Below are 19,269 nucleotides of genomic sequence, written 5' to 3' on the forward strand. Positions count from 1 at the left end.
ATATAGGAAAGAGAGTTGTGTATGTGTGTGTGTGTTTTACGGGTCTCTGCCTCCTTCCCCATAGTTGTTTAGTTGCTTAGTAAGTGTACCTAGATTGTGGCTTCCTTCTTCCCTTGTTCCCTATGTGGAATCAGGTCTCCATAAATGCCAATTTCTGCATTGCCTTAAATAACTTGGGTATCCCTGGGGATTCCCCTCTGCCTCCACCTGTGCTTGTCTGGCCCAGCTCCCCTATTTAATGACAACGTTTTCCATTCTTGGCTTTTCTCCCCCATTTAAAATAGGAAACCTCCCCCACCTTTGGGTTCCCTTTACTCCCTGCCTCAGATTTCTCACCTGTGTCTACTTATTAAACAAGCAAAAACAGAACTACCTGCTCCCTAATGGTTTTTGAGTTAAGAAAAAAATAGCCCCATTGACATATCCAATTTCACCTTATTTATCTTGGTTTTTTTTTTTTTTACCAGGTCCTCTTTTTATGGCCGAGAAGGCTCCTCCCTTAACCATTTGCTGCATGCCAACCAAGTTCCTTTCAGTAGGGATTGACTTGTTGCATGTGTGGTTATCTGCCAGTAGCGCAGAGAATGTGGGAGAACATGGAGTTTTAGATTCCTCACAGTACTTCCCAGCAGCGGAGCTGGCATGAGTCAGACAGCCCAGAACCAGCTCCCAGCTCTGCACCTTCTTAGCTGCATGGACTTGGGACAAACTGCTAAAGTTCCAGCCTCCTGGCCTATGAAATAGGGCTAATATCACTCTTCACCTTGTAGGGTTATTGTGATGGTCACAAGAGCGAATGCACGTGGAGTGCTGCGCACAGTGCCTGGCACAGAGCGGACATTCAGAAACTGTCCGCTTTATGAGACCCACTAGTGGTTATTTCTCCCTGCTCTTGTCAGACTGGCTGATCTTGGGAAAGCCCAGACCCTTCACAGCTTCCCTGGTACCCTCATGTTGTGTAAAAGAAAAAAATTGTTCTGACACTTGCAAAAATAGGGAGGAAGATGATTGTGATAGGTGTCAATACTATCACAATAGGGGAGAGAAGTGAGTCTCGACTCCAGACACAAGGGGAACAAGTTGCTGGGGTGGGTGGGTAGGTGAGGGGACTGCTACTAAAAGGACATTAAGGGGAGGGGAATTCTTGCTAAACTGACCTAACAGGATTTTTTTTAACATCTCCAAGGCCTGGAACAGTGCCTGGAACAGAGTAGATGCTCAGGACCAGATGTCTTTTGAAAGAAATAGAAGAATGCTGACCGTCCTAAGCTGTTAGATGTTAGAGCCTGGAGTTATTTGCTTGGATTTTTACCTTGACCTCTCTCCAGCTCTGGTAACTTGTTTTTCCTACTTTGGACATCTTCATGGTTTTATTGTTACTGTCTCAAATGAAATAGCCTTTTCAGTGCCCTGACATATTCCATGGTCATTGCAAAGATAATCAGACCATGCAGAAAAGCATGAAGAAGGTGTAAAAAACATTTTTTAATTTTATGAACCAGAAAATACCATTGTTAACATTCATTGTAAGTCCCAGCACTTTTCCATTCTACAAAACACCACACTTTGTTTTCAAACAAAGATAGGACTTTGTAAAAATCTGTTTTGAAACCCACTGTTTTGCTTAATGGTATACTGCAGACATCAGCATTTTTAAAGGTTGCATATAATTCTATTATATATCAAATCAATACTTTAATCATTCCCTAGTGTTAGACATTTGGATCTTTCTGCTTGTTTTTCTTTCTGTTATAAACAAAGGTGTGATAAACATTGGTGCACACATCTTTTTGTTCACTTGCCCGACTGTTGTTTTAGCATACATCTCCAGAATTGGGATTGCTGGGTAACAGGATAGAGATGATTTTAAGGCAGCCATAGTTTTTGAGAGAGAGCAATTCAGAGATGGTAAATTGTCCTGTTTTATACTCTCCCTTCTTTGCCTACCAGCTGGATTTGCTGCCAGTTTGTCTCATAAGGCATCTCTTCATACCTGAACTAAATTAAATTCTTGCCAAGAGTATGTGCTCTGTCATGCACTGTTAAGCCGTAGATCCAGAACATGGCAATGCCTTCAGATTTCTAATGTAAACCATACGATTTTGTAGGCTGTCTCTTGTCAGTTTCAATATCCTAAAGGATGTTGTTTCTTGGAGGTGATCAAAAGCTAACTCTCTTGAGGCAGAGAAAGATTGAGGCCAAGATTGTAGTCTTAAAGAAAAATAGGGTGGATGCGCCCTTTCTTCTTGGTGCTAATGCTGAACGGCCTGTGATATCTTCTGGGCAGTGGTAAGTTGAAAAGGGATAAAATAGCCCTCTCAAAAAAGCCCTAGAAAGCCCCCTAGAAAGCCCCCCCCCCACTTCCCCTCTAATTATTAGGTACTTTTTAAAGAAACTTACTGTATAAAATTCCAAACATGCACCAAAGTAGAAAGAATAACAAAGTGTACCCCCACGAATCTATCAACCAGTTTTAACCATCAACAAATGGCCAATTTTATTTTTTGTATACTCTCCTAAACTTTCCTCCTCCCAAAGTCACCTGATTGTTTTAAAGTGAAATCTCACGTTATTTTATCCCTAACCTATCATACACACACACACACACACACACGTACACACGTGTATATATACACACACATATATATGATCAGTTCTCTTTTAAAACCTCAATAATATTATCACAACTAAAATATGAGCAATTTCTTAATGTCAGATACTCAGATTTCCCCCCCTTGCTTCATAAATTTCTTCTGAGGCTGGTTTGCTCAAATCAGAATACTAGGTGCTATTGATTCTAAGTGAGGAGAAAAAGAAATGCTCATACATAATCGACCTTGAAGCAAGAGAAGAAAGCTTTTGCTATGGAGTCATGTGGGACAGTAGAAACACACAGGGCAATCAGGCTAGTCAGTATTTCCCCCTATCTCCCTTAACGGTGGTCACGTCCCACTTACCCTTTCTAATAAACCAGCGCCAGCAGTGCGGGGTCACCCAGAAAAGCAATTTAAAGAGCTTTGTGCGTTATGGCTTCCCCCTGCTGCTTTCCCCTTGGCTTTAGTTGGCTTGTATAAACATCAGGAAGGCAGGCTGATGTATCACTCGGTTGTCCTGGGAGCTTAGTACCACCCTTATCAAGTTGGTGCCAACTACATCCACAGCAATTCTTTTCGGTGTTTCTAGGTGTATTCGTATTTATTACCTTTTCAGTCAATGAATACCTGTCCTTGATGTGAATTGAATATTGGAAAATAAATCCAACAGAACTGAAGGGAAAAAAATATTTATGTGAGAACAGAATTCGCTGCAACATAATACTTTAAGGAGAAAGGTTTGAAGTTGTTTTTTTATGTTTCTTATTCCTTTTCTTACTTAAAAAAAAAAAAAGCTTTGGAGGCACCTGGGTGGCTCAGTCCATTAAGCGTCTGCCTTCGGCTCAGGTCATGATCCCAGGGTCCTGGGATTGAGTCCTGTATCAGGCTCCTTGCTCAGCGGGGAGCCTGCGTCTCCCTCTGCCTGCTGCTCCCCCTGCTTGTGCTCTCTCTCTGTCAAATTAAAAAAAAAAAAAAAAGCTTTGAAGGGAGAGGGAGTTGGAGAAAAAGTACAAATTAAAAAAAAAATCCCAGTAATTTATGTTTTAACTTCTTAGATTGCGGTGTACGGTTGTAAGAGCTGCCAATCAATAATACTGTTTTAGAAGCTATTTATTTAAAGATCTTGGCAACACAGTTCTGGACTGACAAATCTCGGGGACTTGTCCTTTCTCAGGCCCTCTCATAGGGCAATCTCTCCCATTTCCAGGTTTCGTTTTGCCTCATGAGGAAACGAAGAGCAGTCTGCTTCAATTCTTTGAGGAGGTTATATCATAGTTTTTTTCTGAGGAACTGTCTGGCACCTCACTCCTCAGAGATTATTGATTTTCATCTGGGAACCTGGTTAAATAACAACTCATGTGACATCAGAAACTTTGGATAGTCTTGGGGGAAGGGACTTCTGCTCCTCTGTCATAGCCGCCTCCTGCCTCATAGAGAGGAACAAATTCCATTCTGACTGGTGAGTGTCCAGACCTGTCTTGGTCCTGGTCACTGGTGGGCAGGATCCCATGAGAGGCAGTCAGTTCTTTTCTGTATCTGGCCTTTGTGGTGAACTGACCTCTGCGGGGTCTGGCTTCCTGGGCTGGCTTCCAGGAGCTATTTTTCTGTCTCCTCTCTGCATGCTGCTGAGTGGGTAAGTTAGGCTGGGCCCACAGATTCAGGCCCACGTGGGCTGGTCTCAAGGTCCAGAAGAGGTTGGGTTGCAGGATGGAGGGGTGGCGAGGTAAGGAAAGTAGCTTGGCCAGGTTTGGTATTGGGATGATGGATACTGGTGCCCTACTCAAGTGGTGCCTGCATACGTGAGCAAACTCACCCGCCCAGCGGGTAGGAGGGGCTGACTGTTAGGGGAGCATTCTGGCTTTTTTGGGTCCTTTGTACTGTTGTCATCCTATAGCATCAAAACTTCCTAACTAATAGTTTATTTATATAATATTTGTGGAAAGTAGACTTTAGAAAGGAAGTGTTTTAGCTCTTTGGTAATAATTACTAAACAACACAACCTACTAATTATGTGTTCAAACAAGTGGGAAAAGAACACCCAAAGTACTGTATCCTAGAATAACAACACTTGATTGTTCATTTGTTTGTTAAATGTTTCTTAAGAAATATGGCTCTTATAAAGATTGGCTTGAGGATCTGTTTAAAGCTGTATTTTCTGGTCTAGACATTTATCCAAAAGAGCCTATAAAGTGGAAAATATATACCTATTTAATACTTCTTTAGTTCTATTAAAAAACAAATATAAAGAGGTAATAGATACATTCATGGAAAACTTGAAATTAAGTGAGTTCTTTATTACTATGAAGTGTTTCCTTTTCTAAAGAGTAAAAGTAAAGTTTTTGGACTTCACTGTAATACTGTGCTGTCTAGTATGGAAGCCGCTAGCCTCATGCAGCTAGTGAGCTCTTGCAGGGTGGCTGGTCTGACTTGGGGTGTGCAGTAGAGGTAACATTTACACTGGCTTTTAAAGACAGTACAAAAAAAAAGGGAATGCAAAATATCTCATTTTTGTGTATTCATTACATTTTGAAATGGTTAAATTAGGTTAAGTAACATTAATAAAATGATTTTCCCCTTTTTATTTTTACTTTTTGAAAAGTGACTAGTGAGAAATTTAAAGTTATGCATGTGGCTTGCATTTTTGTTGGCATTGCATTTCTGTTGGACAGCGTTGCACTAACATTTTGTTGCCGATGTACTGTTTCTGCGTTTATTAATTTTAGCTCCACTTTGGTGTATTGACAGCTTATTGTGTGCTAAGCTAAATAAGTCAAGATTCCTGCCATCCATAACCATATCTATAATCCAAGAAAAGAAGGCAATTAAAAAAAAAAGATTATTATGCTGTGCTGGGAGTGTCCAAAGAGAAGAGGAAACAAAGCCTTGCTGGAGTTAAAAAGAGAGAAAGCACATGCAGTTGTGTTCAGGGAAACCTCTGCAGAGAGACCATTCATTGATCATTACCTCGACGCTGGGGCAGGATCTACTTCGCACATGTACAATTTGCTTCTTTGAGTTATTTTGCAGTTTCTACATAGCTGCTTTAGAGATTTCCGTTTTGAACAGTGTTGGGAAAAGATCTGAGAAGGAATGTGTGCTGTAGGCCGGTCCATCTCTCTGCTGTCACTCCCCGCTCCCCCACGAGTCTTGTGACATTGAGTGTGCCCGTGGAGCTGCGGGAAGAACCGCCCACCCGGCGTCCTATAATGAAGTACTAGCCATTAACAACAGTGGGCTGTGATGCGCTTGCAGGGGGTGACATTGGGAACACCCAAGAGGTGACAGGGCGCATTGTCTTTGAAGAATGTGATGATGCCGCCCTGCTGCCCAGCTCCCACCGCAGCCGTCCTGGGGACCACGCCACTGGGGTCGGCCTCCCAGGCAGGCGGGTTTTTTTTTTTTACTTCCACTGCAGATCTGCCACTTACCTTCTGTCGGCATTCTGTGGCTAATGCTAGGAATGACGAAACCTCTGGTCCTGGAAATGCGTTTCCCTTTAGCACGGGCGCCTCCTAATGAAGTCCTTCCACCCCGTGGAACAAAAGCACGCATTAGGAGGCCCGCTAGTGGGAGGAGGCGCTGTTGTGGGAACGCCTGGAAACTCCGCCCTGCCCTGGTCGCTCGCAGGTGCCTCTTTGTCCTGGCATCTGTGCAGGAGAGGTCGCCTTGCAGGTGAAGGCCACACAGCTCTTTGGAGAGGGAGTTGGTTCTGTGCGGGGAAAATCTCTCTTTCCCACCCCCCTCGTGTCCCTTTTTGTCTGGGTTGGCACAGAATTAGTTTTTCCTCCTTTGTAAATGGCAGAAACGCCATGATGGTAACATAAGCACAATACCACAACACCAGCCATAATCTCACCACCCTGCATCATCCAGCTTACTTTTTATATCCTCCTTTTCCCTCTCCTCATTCACACTTAACATTTCAAAAAATGTACTTCTGACCCTGGATATACAGATATAGTTCTGCCTTTTGTTTTTTCCTTTTTACCTAAGCCTACTCCATAAATGATTTCCCACATTATGTAGTGTCTTCAGGGTTGTAATTTTCAGTGCCAATATAAGTGCCTGCTGGGCTGATAGATCAGTTTGCTAACCCCTCTGGTGTTGTTGGCATTCAGATCTCCAGCTTCCCCTTACTCTGGGTGATGGTTTAGTGAACATCCGTCTGCACAGAGCTGTTTTCTTTTGTCGAGTTGTTTCTAGAGGATGCATTCTCCAGAAGTGGATTTACTGGACCCAATGCTGTGAACATACTTGATCTTATTAAATATTATCCCACTGCTTTCTGCAGAGACCAATTCCTACAGCCTCCAGGGATATGAGTGTCCTATTTGGCAATGAATTCATTTTTGATGGAAAGTATACATACCTGAAGCCATATTTAACATAATGTGTTTCTGATGGTATGGAAGTTGCCGGGAAGACTTTGGCATTGTAGGTGAGGACTGTTTAATTTGGGATATTGCATGTGTCAAGGGCCCCTCAGTGTACAACAGTAGTCTCCTGTCTGTTGGTCTTGCCTATATTGAGGGAAAAGATGATGGAAAACAACCCTCTAAAGTGGCTTAATTCCGGCAGAATTTCTTCAGCACTAAATTTCCTTCCAGAAGATGTAACTTATTTGGAAAGTGAGTATGGGATGTTGGAGAGAACATGCTTTTCAACTTGGATGTTTAGGACTGTATTTAGAGAAAATTCCTCAACATTTTTAAAGTTAAGGATAGCCTCTTTTTTTTTTTTTTATCTTCCATTGTCCCCACTCCACCCTATCCCAAACACAACCCTAGACAACAGTGTGTTCAATATAAATATCAGGTAATAGAGTATCTCGATCAGCAGAACTACAGACAACATATGTGTTACTGCTCTTCTCACAGACCTTTACGCATCTATTTGATGGAGCAATTTTCTTCTTAGACCAGTGAAGTTATACTCGTCCCCAATTGCTTGCAAATGATTTTAATTTTAACAGAGTAGTGACAGGATATAGCAAAATCTGTTTTACTTAATACACACTTATGTAAACACTTTACTGCATGTTCATCCATTTACTTAAATCCCCAGTACCAGCCTAAGAGATAACTACTATTGTCATACCCTTCTCTGCATTCCACAGATGAGGAATCTATAGCACAGAGAGGTTAAGTCACTTGCTCAAGGTCACACAAGTATAAGTGATTTGTGGACCTAGGATTTGGGCTAAGGCAGTGGGAATAAAATAAAACATACTTGTTCATATATATATATTATGTATATATAGTGATATAGGTCTTAAAGACCTTGATTGCTTTTTGCCTGGGTTGTAATAGTCTTGGAAACCAGTTCCCTGCTTGCTGTCCTTTCCCTCTAGTCTCTTGAACACTGTAGCTAAAATCTTCTTTCTGAAGTACTGCTCAGAATTTGTCAACTCTCTGCTCGGAAACATTTAAGACTCTCCTTTGCTTACCAGAGTAAATTTGAACTCCTCACCTTGGTTCCTGTGATTCAGCAGACCCTCCACCATGCGCTTCCTTCAGCCTTTTGCCATGAGCACTCCACTCCATCCCAGGACTCTGCCTTTCTCAAACCTAACCATGCACTATAGCCCCATCTCAGTCTGCACTTTCACTCTTTTGTGCCTTTGTCCATGAGGTTCCCTTGTATCTGTGCCTCTTAATTCTTTCTTACCCCACAAGCTCACTGGATTCATTTCCTTGTTTCTTTAGTCCTTCCCTTCTTGGAATTACCCCATTCAGAGTACTGGGGTTTGTTCGATTTATTTCCTTTTTTTTTTTTTTTTAAAGTATAATTGAATAACATGGTTTGATTTATTTTCATATTCTCAGCACGTGAGTCATAATGGGTCTTTTATTTATTTATTTATTAAAGATTTTATTTTTTTATTTGAGAGAGCATGAGAGAGAGCACATGAGATGGGTTAGGGTCAGAGGGGGAAGCAGACTCCCCGCCGAGCAGGGAGCCCGATGCGGGACTCGATCCAGGGACTCCAGGATCATGACGCGAGCCAAAAGCGGTTGCTCAACCAACTGAGCCACCCAGGCGCCCCATAATGGGTCTTTTAAAAGGTGCATCATGAAGATAATTTTTCTCATCTTCAAGGAATGACAGTTTCGTTTCCTTCTTTCCACAACATACTTTTTACTCCTTTTTTCTTGTTTCACTGCATCAGATAGGACCTCCAGGATGATCTAAAATAATGAGTGAATGAATAAATGACTAACTGAAGGAGTATTTCTTCTGGTACTTATTATCTCATTTTTATGATTATATTTGGTCTGATTGTCCCTCTCTCCCTGTCCCCATAAGTCCTTCCTGACCATGAAAGGAGCTGCTAATTTTGTGTGTGTTTTGTGTGTGGCTTTTTTTGTGTGTGTGGTTTCTTTTGAGAAATACACCATAATTGGACCAAACTATATACAGGCACTACCCTCAACCAACTCAGTGTCTAGTAAGACAGACAGACACATGAGTGTGCGTGTGCACACATACACACACACAATGACAGTGCAACCAAGTGACTGACCAGTACTCAAGGTTTATTGAGCAATAAACACCTTTAAGGTTTGAGGCAGATTTTGCAAAATGGTTCAATTTTCCAAAGAATAAAAATTGTTTGTGTTGAATTCCAAACTCTGTTTTGTTCTATTCAGCTCTTCAGTTGGCAGAGCCAAAAAGGAAAGAAATTAGAAATTCATTAAGTACAGAAATGATTGATTTCAAATGATTTCCTCTTCTACTAAAACATAGAAGCCACACACAAAACACTCTTCTCTTGATTTGCAACTTATTAGAGTTAGAAAATTATTTTAATTTGAGCTGAAAACTAGCATCATAAAGAAAGAATGTCCAAGAAATTCTAAATTGAAGACATTAAAATAAATGAATCACACTTAAAATTCTATTGATGGTCCTCAGCTCTGGGAAATGTCTGTAATTTACCTAAATTGTCTTGAAAGGAAAAGAAATAAGAGAATTTCTTTTTTGGATGTCTGGCATTTTCCTAATAACCTGGCTATAGAGTGATTGAATTATTATTATAACACCATAGCTATTATTTTCATTTCAAGAATGTGGGTTAATTCCAGCTGAAGCTTATATTTCAAATGAGTTTTTGTGTAATATATGTAATAAATCAATACTGAGCCACAGGGTCTGAGGATCAAAATTATTTTAGACGAACCAGTTTGTTTTTCTTAAATATGGTCGATTGTTCATCCTAACTTATTACTCAGGAAAATAGAAGGGGGAGGGAAGATAAAAGAAACTATGAAAATAATCACAATCTGGAAACAACAGATGTTGGTGAGGGTGTGGAGAAAGGGGAACCCTCTTACACTGTTGGTGGGAATGCAAGCTGGTGTAGCCACTCTGGAAAACAGTATGGAGGTTCCTCAAAAAATTAAAAATAGAACTATGCTACAACCCAGCGATAGCACAACTAGGTATTTATCCAAAGGATACAGAAATAGTGATTCGAAGGGGCACATGCACCTCAATGTTTATAGCAGCACTATCAACAATAGCCAAATTACAGAAAGAGCCCAAATGTCTATTGACTGATGAATGGATAAAGAAGATGTGGTATATATGTACAATGGAATATTACTCAGCCATCAAAAGAATGAAATCTTGCCATTTGCAACAATGTGGATGGAACTAAAGTGTATTATGCTAAGCAAAATAAGTTAGTCAGAGAAAGACAAATCCCAGATGGTTTCACTCATATGTGGAATTTAAGAAACAGAACAGATGAACATAGGGGAAGGGAAGGAAAAATAAAATAAGGTAAAAACAGAGAGGGAGGCAAACCATAAGAGACTCTTAACAATAGGAACAAACTGAGGGTTGCTGGAGAGGAGGTGGGTGGGGGAATGGGATAAATGGGTGATGGGCATTAAGGAGGACACTTGTTGTGATGAGCCCTGGGTGTTATAAGCAAGTGATGAGTCACTAAATTCTACCCCTGAAACTAATACTATGCTATATGTTAACTAACTAGAATTTAAATAAAATCTTGAGAGAAAATAAAACAAAACAAAGAAAGTAATCACAAGTGTTCAATAGCTTCTTTTTACTTGCTTTAATTTTCTTGACTTTTTATTTGAAATATAAATATTATATAAGCACTTTAGGACAATTAAAAAGATACAGGGAGTTAAAAATTGAGAAGTAGAAATGTACCATATCCCCTCTCCAGAATAACTACTGTTAACTGATGGATGTTATGTTATTCCAACATCTTTATAACTTTAATTGTTAAATATTTAATACATATAATAATGCATATAACGAAATTGGTGATGAGACATTCTAATAAAATGAACACCCATGAGGTCACCATTCCCCTAATGGCACTTTAACAATGTGTAAAGTTCCCTTGGTCACAGCTGCTGTCCCCTCATTCTAGAAGAAACCATCCTCTTAAATTTTGCTTTTGTCTTCCACCTAATATTCTTTATGGTTTTATTGCAGACATTTTTTTGGTTTGCTTCATTTTGCTTGGTATTGAATCAGTGAAATATTTATAAACATATTGTGTATGTTTTCCTGTGACCTGATCTTTTCTCTTAACATTTATGTTTCAAAATAGCTACTTTAAATTGCTGTGAGTCCTGACGGTAGGAAATAATAGCCTGTTCAGATCCAGAGAAATCTCTGGTGGCTCTCCTCTTCTTACAAGGAAAGACACCAATCCTACTGGATTAGGGGCCCATCCTCATGACTTCATTTGACTCTGTTTACCTCTTTAAAGGCCCTATGTCCAAATAGAGTCAGTCATTGGAGGTTAGGGCTTCAACATAGGAATTTTGTGGGGACATGATTTAGTCTGTAACAGGTAGTTTGTAGCAAGGTCCACTATACACTGCAGAGAGTTCAGAGATGATAAAACTCACACCTTTCTTCTGGAGGTTATACCCCATGTGGGTTTCCTGGCTTTTTCCTGATAATAAGACTAAGATTCCCCAGAAGAGAGCTCTTGGGGAGCCCTCCCAGAGAGTAACTTTGTGAGCATGCAGAGCTGAGCCTTCAAAACAGGGAGTAGAGGGGCAGGTAAGAGGCATGTCAGCTTTCCCCTGTGTTGGTGGTTGTGAGGGGGCACTCCTGGACTTTAAATCCTGAGTATTAAAAGTGGCTTCCCTGTTGTTACAATAGGGTAGATGGCTGAATAAAAGAAGTCTACAGCAGTCAGATCATTTTTATAGACATCCCCCTTTTAGGAACTCACAGTGCTGACATCTCTCCTGTTTTAGTCAAAGAGGAAAGAGAATTCCAGACAAACGTTTTGGTAAGGGATTGAGAGTGCCCTCAAAGAAAGAACTGGGAGGTGATTCTCTTAGCATCATTGTCATCTTGTCTTGGAACTGTCAGGGACTCCAAGTTCTTGTACATTGTCATGAGAAAAGACAGTAGGAACCCAGGAAGCTAAAAATTAACAACCATTTGGGACTGAATTATTGAAAATTGTCACCCTATGGAAAGCTAGCTTATTCCAGAATTCTGTGACGGAAATGCTTTTACTATAGCAGCTGTTTTCAAATTTTTTTTTTAACTATGACACCATGATGCACTTTACCAAGAAATCCAAGATATACCCTTGACATCATAACTCTGAAATAATAGATTTATGAAACAATATGTTTAAATATGTGTGATTTGCTCTGATATTTTCTTTTTTAAATTTTTTTAAAATTTTTAATTTTTTTTATTAAGTAGGCTCTACACCCAGCATGGAGCCCAACATGGGGCTTAAACTCACGACCCTGAGATCTAGACCTGAGCTGAGATCAAGAGTCGGACACTTAAATGACTGAGCCCCTCAAGCGCCCCACAGTCTGATATTTTCTATTCTACTCAATCGCATTTTATTTTTTTACATGCTAGTTATGATCTAATAAATGTAATTTGTGAACCAGCACACAGTAGACTAGTGTTTCTCCAGTAGGGTTTTTTTGGGGGGGGGGAGTTCATTCAAAAAATGAATTCCCTGTGATGAATTCAGGGAGAGCTGGAGGACATCAAAATCTCACTCTTTACCATTCTTATGTTCTGGTCAGCTTGAAACTCCCCCTGAAAGATGCTATAAGAGTATGTGATGTTTATTTGTGCAAAAGCCCCAGCTCTATGCCAGACACTGTGAGAGGCACTAGTGAATAAATTTTCTAGACTGGTGGCATGTACGTTAAAAGTATGCAGAACATGGGGCGCCTGGGTGACTCAGTTGGTTAAGCATCTGCCTTCGGCTCAGGTCATGATCTATGGGTCCTGGGATTGAGCCCTGCATCGGGTTCCCTGCTCAGTGGGGAGTCGGCTTCTCCCTCTTCCTCTGCCTCTCCCCACTCTCCACCCCCAGCTCATGCTCTCTCTCTCAAATAAATAAATAATAAAATCTTTAAATAAACGTATATAGAACACAATTTACATTTGGTATTTTTAATCTTACCCTTACTTAGTCCAAAAGAGTCTGTTTGGCACTCTGCTTCTTTTCCCCCAACTGACTCCGATGATGTGAATGTTTATCTTCGGTGTCTCCGGAGTCCCAGTTCTAGGCTCTCTGTCCTGTGTGCTCTGGGGGAGTCATGGACTAGTGGGGAGAGACTGTAGTTTGGATCAGTAGAGGTGACTCAGGCCCTGATTTTCTCTCTCCTTGAGGGTATGACCCCAGGCAAGTCAACCAATTTAACATGTCTGCAATGAAATGGAGAGGCTAAGCACTGGCTGGTGCAGTGAGAGTGAAGATGAAATGAGATCCTATCTGCAAAGCAGTCTGCACACTGTACCCATCCCCAGCACCTTCTGCGTGTAGACCATTGTGTGAAGTCCTACCTCTCTCCTAGACCTCTCTCTGCCCTATGTCCTGTTCAGTCCACGTAGGAATGGAGACCTTCAGGCATCTAGGGGGTGGGAAGTCCTAGACTGAATAGTTCTTTACAGTTGGAAAAAGCCAAATTTGCGAATTCCCCTGCAGTCAAATAGGCAGACTATTTCTGCAGTGACCTCAATGAGTGTTAAGCTCACCATTAAATCATTTAGTAGATACACAAGGTCACAGGACCCTCAAATGCATATCTCATGAGACAGTTCCCACCCCATCTGTGGTAGGCAGAAAGATGCCCACTTCCTAATCCCTGGAACCTGAATATGTTATGTGACAAGAGGGAATTGAGGTTGTTAATCAGTTGACCTTAAAGTAAGGAGATTATCCTGATTTATCCCCCTGGGTCCAGTGCAATCATGAGGGTCCTTAAATGGGGAAGAAGGAGGCAGAAGAGTCAGAACCAGACCTGAGAAAGATTCAGCCAGACATGTCTGTCCACTGCTGCTTTGAGGGTGGAAGCAGGACGTGAACCAGGGAACCTGGCCTCCAAAAGCTGACGAAGGCGAGAAAACGATCCCCCCCAGAGGCTCCAGGAAAGAAATGCAGTGCTGCTAACACCTTGACCTTAGCCCACGAGACCCACTGACGACCTCTGACTCACAGAGCTGTAAGATAATAAAGTTGTGTCGTTTTAAGCCATTAAATTTATGGTAATTTGTTATAGCAGCAACAGGAAACTAATACATCATCCCACTATTATTTAATTTTTTTTCTGTGTCCCATTTTTATGGTTTTGCAGCAGAATGCCCAACATGGAACATAATTGCAAGTATCCGGGTATTACTCAATTTTTTGCAAAGAAAAAACACATGTATTTGCTGCAAATGAATATAGGATGAGAAAAACAGTAATGTTTGAAGGGCCCATTTTCACATTTACAACCAGATATCCAAAACTCAAATGAAAATTTTATATGAAATGGAGACATTATGTATATAGTCCTTGCTTCTAAAGTAAAAGAATTAGGTGCTTGCTTAGTATTTTTTTCAGAATTCAGAATTTTTGACCTATATAATTCTTTTGGCAGAAAAGACTTTTTAATCTTTTAAAATAAAGATTCAGTGACAAAGCACATACAGTTTTATCCCACTGTTTCCTTTTATTCATGTTTCAAGACTAGTTGCTGCTTTTATTGTTGGAAATCTGTGTCGGGTTCAGCTTTTGGATAATCAAAAATGGAAACCAGAGGAAGTAAAGTAAATTAAAGGGATTATTTTATTCTCTTGAATGAGAACATCCTAGACATGTTTGCATTTTGCCCCAAAAGAATGGATACTTAATACCCCTCACTTACCTATAGGTTCCTTAAAAATGAGTTCAGCATATTTCCTCCACCAAGTAATGGGAATTTCGGGTCGCCCCTTCACTGCTGTACCCCATGCGTAGCCCCTGCTTTCATGGCTGAGTGTAGGATGGTCCTGGGGCATTGAAGCAGCAGAATGATTGCAGATCCTGTGGAAAACAAGTGGGAGGGAGCACAGTGGCTTCATCCTGCCCTACTTCAAGCTGGGCTCAAACCAACACAGAAACAATGAAGGTTGGTAGCTGCCCCAGAATCTGGCTGCTCGGTCAGCTTTATTGAGCCATTTCTTACTCTTCGGGTCCCTCGTTTGAGTGTTCCTTGGAAAGCTACTCTGCTGATTTTGTGGTTTTTCCCATTTGCCTTCTCTGCAGCTCAATTTTCAGTATTCCCCAAAGATGTCTTTTTATTTTGACAATACTTTGTACTTCTCAGACTGCAAAGAGATGGTTTTCCTGATAATTTATGTCTCCTCATTCTTAAACCCACATCATTGTGGACACCCTTTGTCTGATAACCTGCTCAGTCTTGCCATTTTCTATTTAAAGCTTACAGTCCAGTGATCTGGTGACGTGGGCAGTGCCTTATCTGTGAATGTGTCAAGCTAAGCGCAAGAAAGTCGTCTGATCTGTTTTAAGAACCTTGGAAATCAACACTTAAAACGTCCCTCATCCTTTTCTTCCATCAACAAAGGCAGAAACTGATACAGAGACCCCTCCCTGTCTGCCAGGAGAATCCTGAGAATGGCTCTTCCCCATCACAGGGCTGGCCCACCTCGGCTGCTTTGCAAGCTTCCTGTCTCCTTTCTGACAGTTGCTTGAATTATGAACTGAAGTTTGTTTGTTTGTTTAAAGATTTATTTATTTATTTATTTGAGAGAGAGAGAAAGAGCACATGAGAGGGGGGAGGGTCAGAGGGAGAAGCAGACTCCCCGCTGAGCAGGGAGCCCGACGCGGGACTGGAGCCCGACGCGGGACTCGATCCCGGGACTCCGGGATCATGACCTGAGCCGAAGGCAGTCGCTTTAGCAACTGAGCCACCCAGGCGCCGTGTCTGGCCACTTCTACGGCAACATCAATCAGGGAATTGATACTTTTACTTTCTAATTACAAACTGCCTTTTAGAAAGGGCTTAACAACTATTTAGTTGGTGCTTTGTCAGTAGATACTATGGATACATGGGTGACCAAGAATGGAGCCCAGGCTTAGAGTCTAGGGGGAGAAAGAGATCACTCCAGAGGCTATTACGGTGCATTATGGGAGGGCAGGTACAGGGGTGGGAGCAGAGGGAGGTCACCTGGCAGACGTGGGGCAGATGGGGTGGGGGCAGCTGTGTTGGAGCAAGCTTCACAGAGGGGTGAAATACCTCATGGAATTCATTACCAGTCTAACAGAACAGGATATCTTTATGTCACTATAGCATGTATAAAAAACATGGCATTGTCGTGGTGGAAATCAAAAGTGATGGTTGCTGAGGTGGGGTTGCTTGGAAAAGGGACACCATGCAAATGTCCTCTATCTTGTTTTAGGGGACCGTTACATGAGGGTACATGACTGTCAAAATCATTTAGAGGAATACTTCAGATTGCATTTATTACATGCAAGTTAAAAAGATTTATTGTGAGAAAGCTCTCTTTGTACTAATATATGGAAAGATCTTCAAGATACACTAAGTGAAACAAGCAAGGTGGAACACAGGTATATATCATGTCATCTTTTATGGCATAAAGGGAGAAAACTAAAAATCTCAGTGTGCTTCTGTATGTACAGAGAACTCTGGGAAGACGGGTGAGAAACCCATAGCAGTAGTTGGCCTATGAGCTGGAGAGGAATGGAATGGAGGGCAGGGAGGGAGATTTCTCACTGTATACCCTTTTATGCTTTTTGGTGTTTGAACCATGTAAACATATTTCTTACTCAAAAATTAAATAAAAAGGTAACACTTTGAAACAGTACTAAGGAGGTTTTAGGCTAAGACACCCCCATGCTGGGCACACCCATAGCAGGCTCCTGTCAGCCAACATGGCTCTCCTTCCCTCCCGGCTTGCCACCTCCTTGCTTCTGGAAAACTCTCCCCATCAATCTCTTTGGTACTTCGGAGGAAGCATCATATGCCATCTGGATAATGGCCTCAGTATTAGCCTTTTCTTAAAGGGTCAGCATCCTCTCCAGAGACTAGAATACTTGGAACAAATGTAAGCAAGGGATACTTTGTAAACATTTCTGACTTGAATTAAATAGGATCTATTACTTCTTGCCTTTCTTGGGGGTGGGCTCTACACGGAGGCGACCTCTTCGTTGAACTCACCAGGGCTTTCCAAAAGTCAGGATTGCTCATGACACAAATCCTCGCCCTCTTTCCCCTCATTTCAATGCCTCCTTTCTATATGCAGACTGGGCAGTGCCTTTTGTGGTTGGTAGGCCAAGCAGAAGCACTGCTTGTCTTCTTGGACTCCTCTTCCTCCTCAGGTTTTTTCATTTCTCTGAGTCCCGGGTTCTCCTCTGACTTTACAAGGAGCAAGGCTGAGATGGCTGCGAGCTGCAGGACATCTTTAATAAGTACCTTGCAGTCTCTGTTCCTTCACATTTCTTACCTTTTCCCTTTACATTTCTTACCTTTCAAATGAATATGCTACCAAATTTTTTTATGGGAGTCTGGGGAGAATGAAAATGGTTTCGGAGTGCTTGTGTATTCCAGCAAAGAGCCTTACAAAAAGAACATCTCACATTGCTTATGTGTATTGTTACTTGCATGCTTTGACTCTCTCCCTTACAACACACACAAGATGTATTTTGTATTATATTCTTAGCTGTTTAAATGCAAATGTCTTGTCAAAAGAACCCAAGTAAAAATAATTCTTGGCTCCTGCTGAGTTTTAGTCCCATGCCTTCCTCTTGGGTTGCCTGCTTATACCGTTATCCCCTGAAACACAATGCGTACAGACTGGAAGTAGCTTCTTGGAGCACTGTGTTGAGAATTTGAAGGCCGTATTTAAGCTGTCCTTGGGCTGTGTGGGCAAGTGTGCTGTGATCCTTTAGTGATATCTGCCATGGGGTATAATAAAGAAGTGGGCATAGTTGTAGATATCTGCCAAACTTGCCTTAGATTACCCTACTCTAAATTTCTTTGTATCTCATAGAGTGCCGAGTGCTTTTTAACTAAGTATATGCTCAATAAATATTTGCTCATGTTGCACTTTTCTTTCTTTCTTTCTTTCTTTCTTTCTTTCTTTCTTTCTTTCTTTCTTTCTTTCTTTTCTTTCTTTTCTTTCTTTTCTTTCTTTTCTTTCTTTTCTTTCTTTTCTTTCTTTTCTTTCTTTTCTTTCTTTTCTTTCTTTTCTTTCTTTTCTTTCTTTCTTTTCTTTCTTTCTCCCTCCCTCTCTCTCTCTCTCTCTCTCGTCTGGAAACATGATTATTCAAATAAACAAGTCTACCCACAAGAGTATGGCTACTGGCACTGCAGCCCATTTTTGCAGAGCTTATTTATTTATTTATTTATTTGAGAGAGAGCTTGAGAGCGCAGTGGGGAGGGGCAGAGGCAGAGGGAGAGAGAGAATCTTAAGCAGGCTCCGTGATCAGCTTGGATCCCGACATTGGGCTTATCTCACGACCCGGAGATTATGACCCGAGCTGAAATCAAGAGTCAGATGCTTAACTGACTGAGCCACCCAGGTGCCCCAAACTTTGCAGAGTTTAAATAGCACAATACAGTGCACTAAGGTTTAATTTCTGTGTTCTCTCCATCCTTAAAAGAACCTTGGCTAAGCTTCTTTGCTTCATAGTTTGAGCTCTGTGCAGTAGATATGGGAGATCTCCTCCGATGGCTCCTCAGCAGATGAGAACACATCTTTATTACTGTTTTTGCAGCCCTGATGAGTACATTGGAGTATTTCCAAGGCCTGTTATACAAAGGTGGCTTACTGTTTAAAGCAGTTTTAATGACTACATATTGATCAGATGCCACGTATCCAGGTAGTGTTCTGTTTACATATATTAACTCATTTAATTCTCACAAACCCAATGCAATGGTTACTATTATGATCTTCATGGCTCAGGCTCAGAGAGGTTAAGTATCTTGCCCAAGGTCACACAGCTGCTAAGTGGTGAAGCCAGGTTTTCAGCTTTTGGCAGCCTGACCTTAACCTGTCTAATTAGTGAGGTTCACTGAGCCCTTCTTTGAGTAAAAGGCAGAAACTTGCATGTCATTGGGAAGTTCCTTCTCTGGGCTCTGATTTCTCCAAATAAAGGGTTGGGCAGGATGGTTAAGATCCTTCTGAGTCCTAGCTTATTTGACTCTTAAGTTACATATTGAAGATATTTTTAAATGACTCTAGTATCCACCGTGAAATTCGACCAGTAATCTATGCATGTGCCACAGATACACAGATTGAAGCAAAGACTTGAACCTTCTCTCAGCACATACCAGAATTATAGCTTGTCAAGGGGGAGAAACTTATTTTCCCAAACAATTAGAGGACACTAGTAATTATGTTTAATTAC

The 19,269-nt window shown here is 41.3% G+C and overlaps 1 protein-coding gene and 1 long non-coding RNA gene across 3 annotated transcripts in view; one reads left to right on the forward strand and one right to left on the reverse strand.

The window, feature by feature from the left end:
* Positions 1-19,269, forward strand: part of KIF5C (kinesin family member 5C) — a 147,908-nt gene that overhangs the window by 7,104 nt on the left and 121,535 nt on the right. The window lies entirely within an intron of this gene.
* Positions 8,536-14,893, reverse strand: LOC113919634. The gene is made up of 4 exons (XR_003519071.2): positions 14,765-14,893; positions 13,877-14,075; positions 13,036-13,280; positions 8,536-8,782 (listed from the first exon to the last, which is right to left on the reverse strand). It is a non-coding gene; the product is annotated as an uncharacterized LOC113919634 (long non-coding RNA).

The sequence above is a fragment of the Zalophus californianus genome, chromosome 3 (genome assembly GCF_009762305.2).
Source record: "Zalophus californianus isolate mZalCal1 chromosome 3, mZalCal1.pri.v2, whole genome shotgun sequence".
Classification (NCBI taxonomy): domain Eukaryota; kingdom Metazoa; phylum Chordata; class Mammalia; order Carnivora; family Otariidae; genus Zalophus; species Zalophus californianus.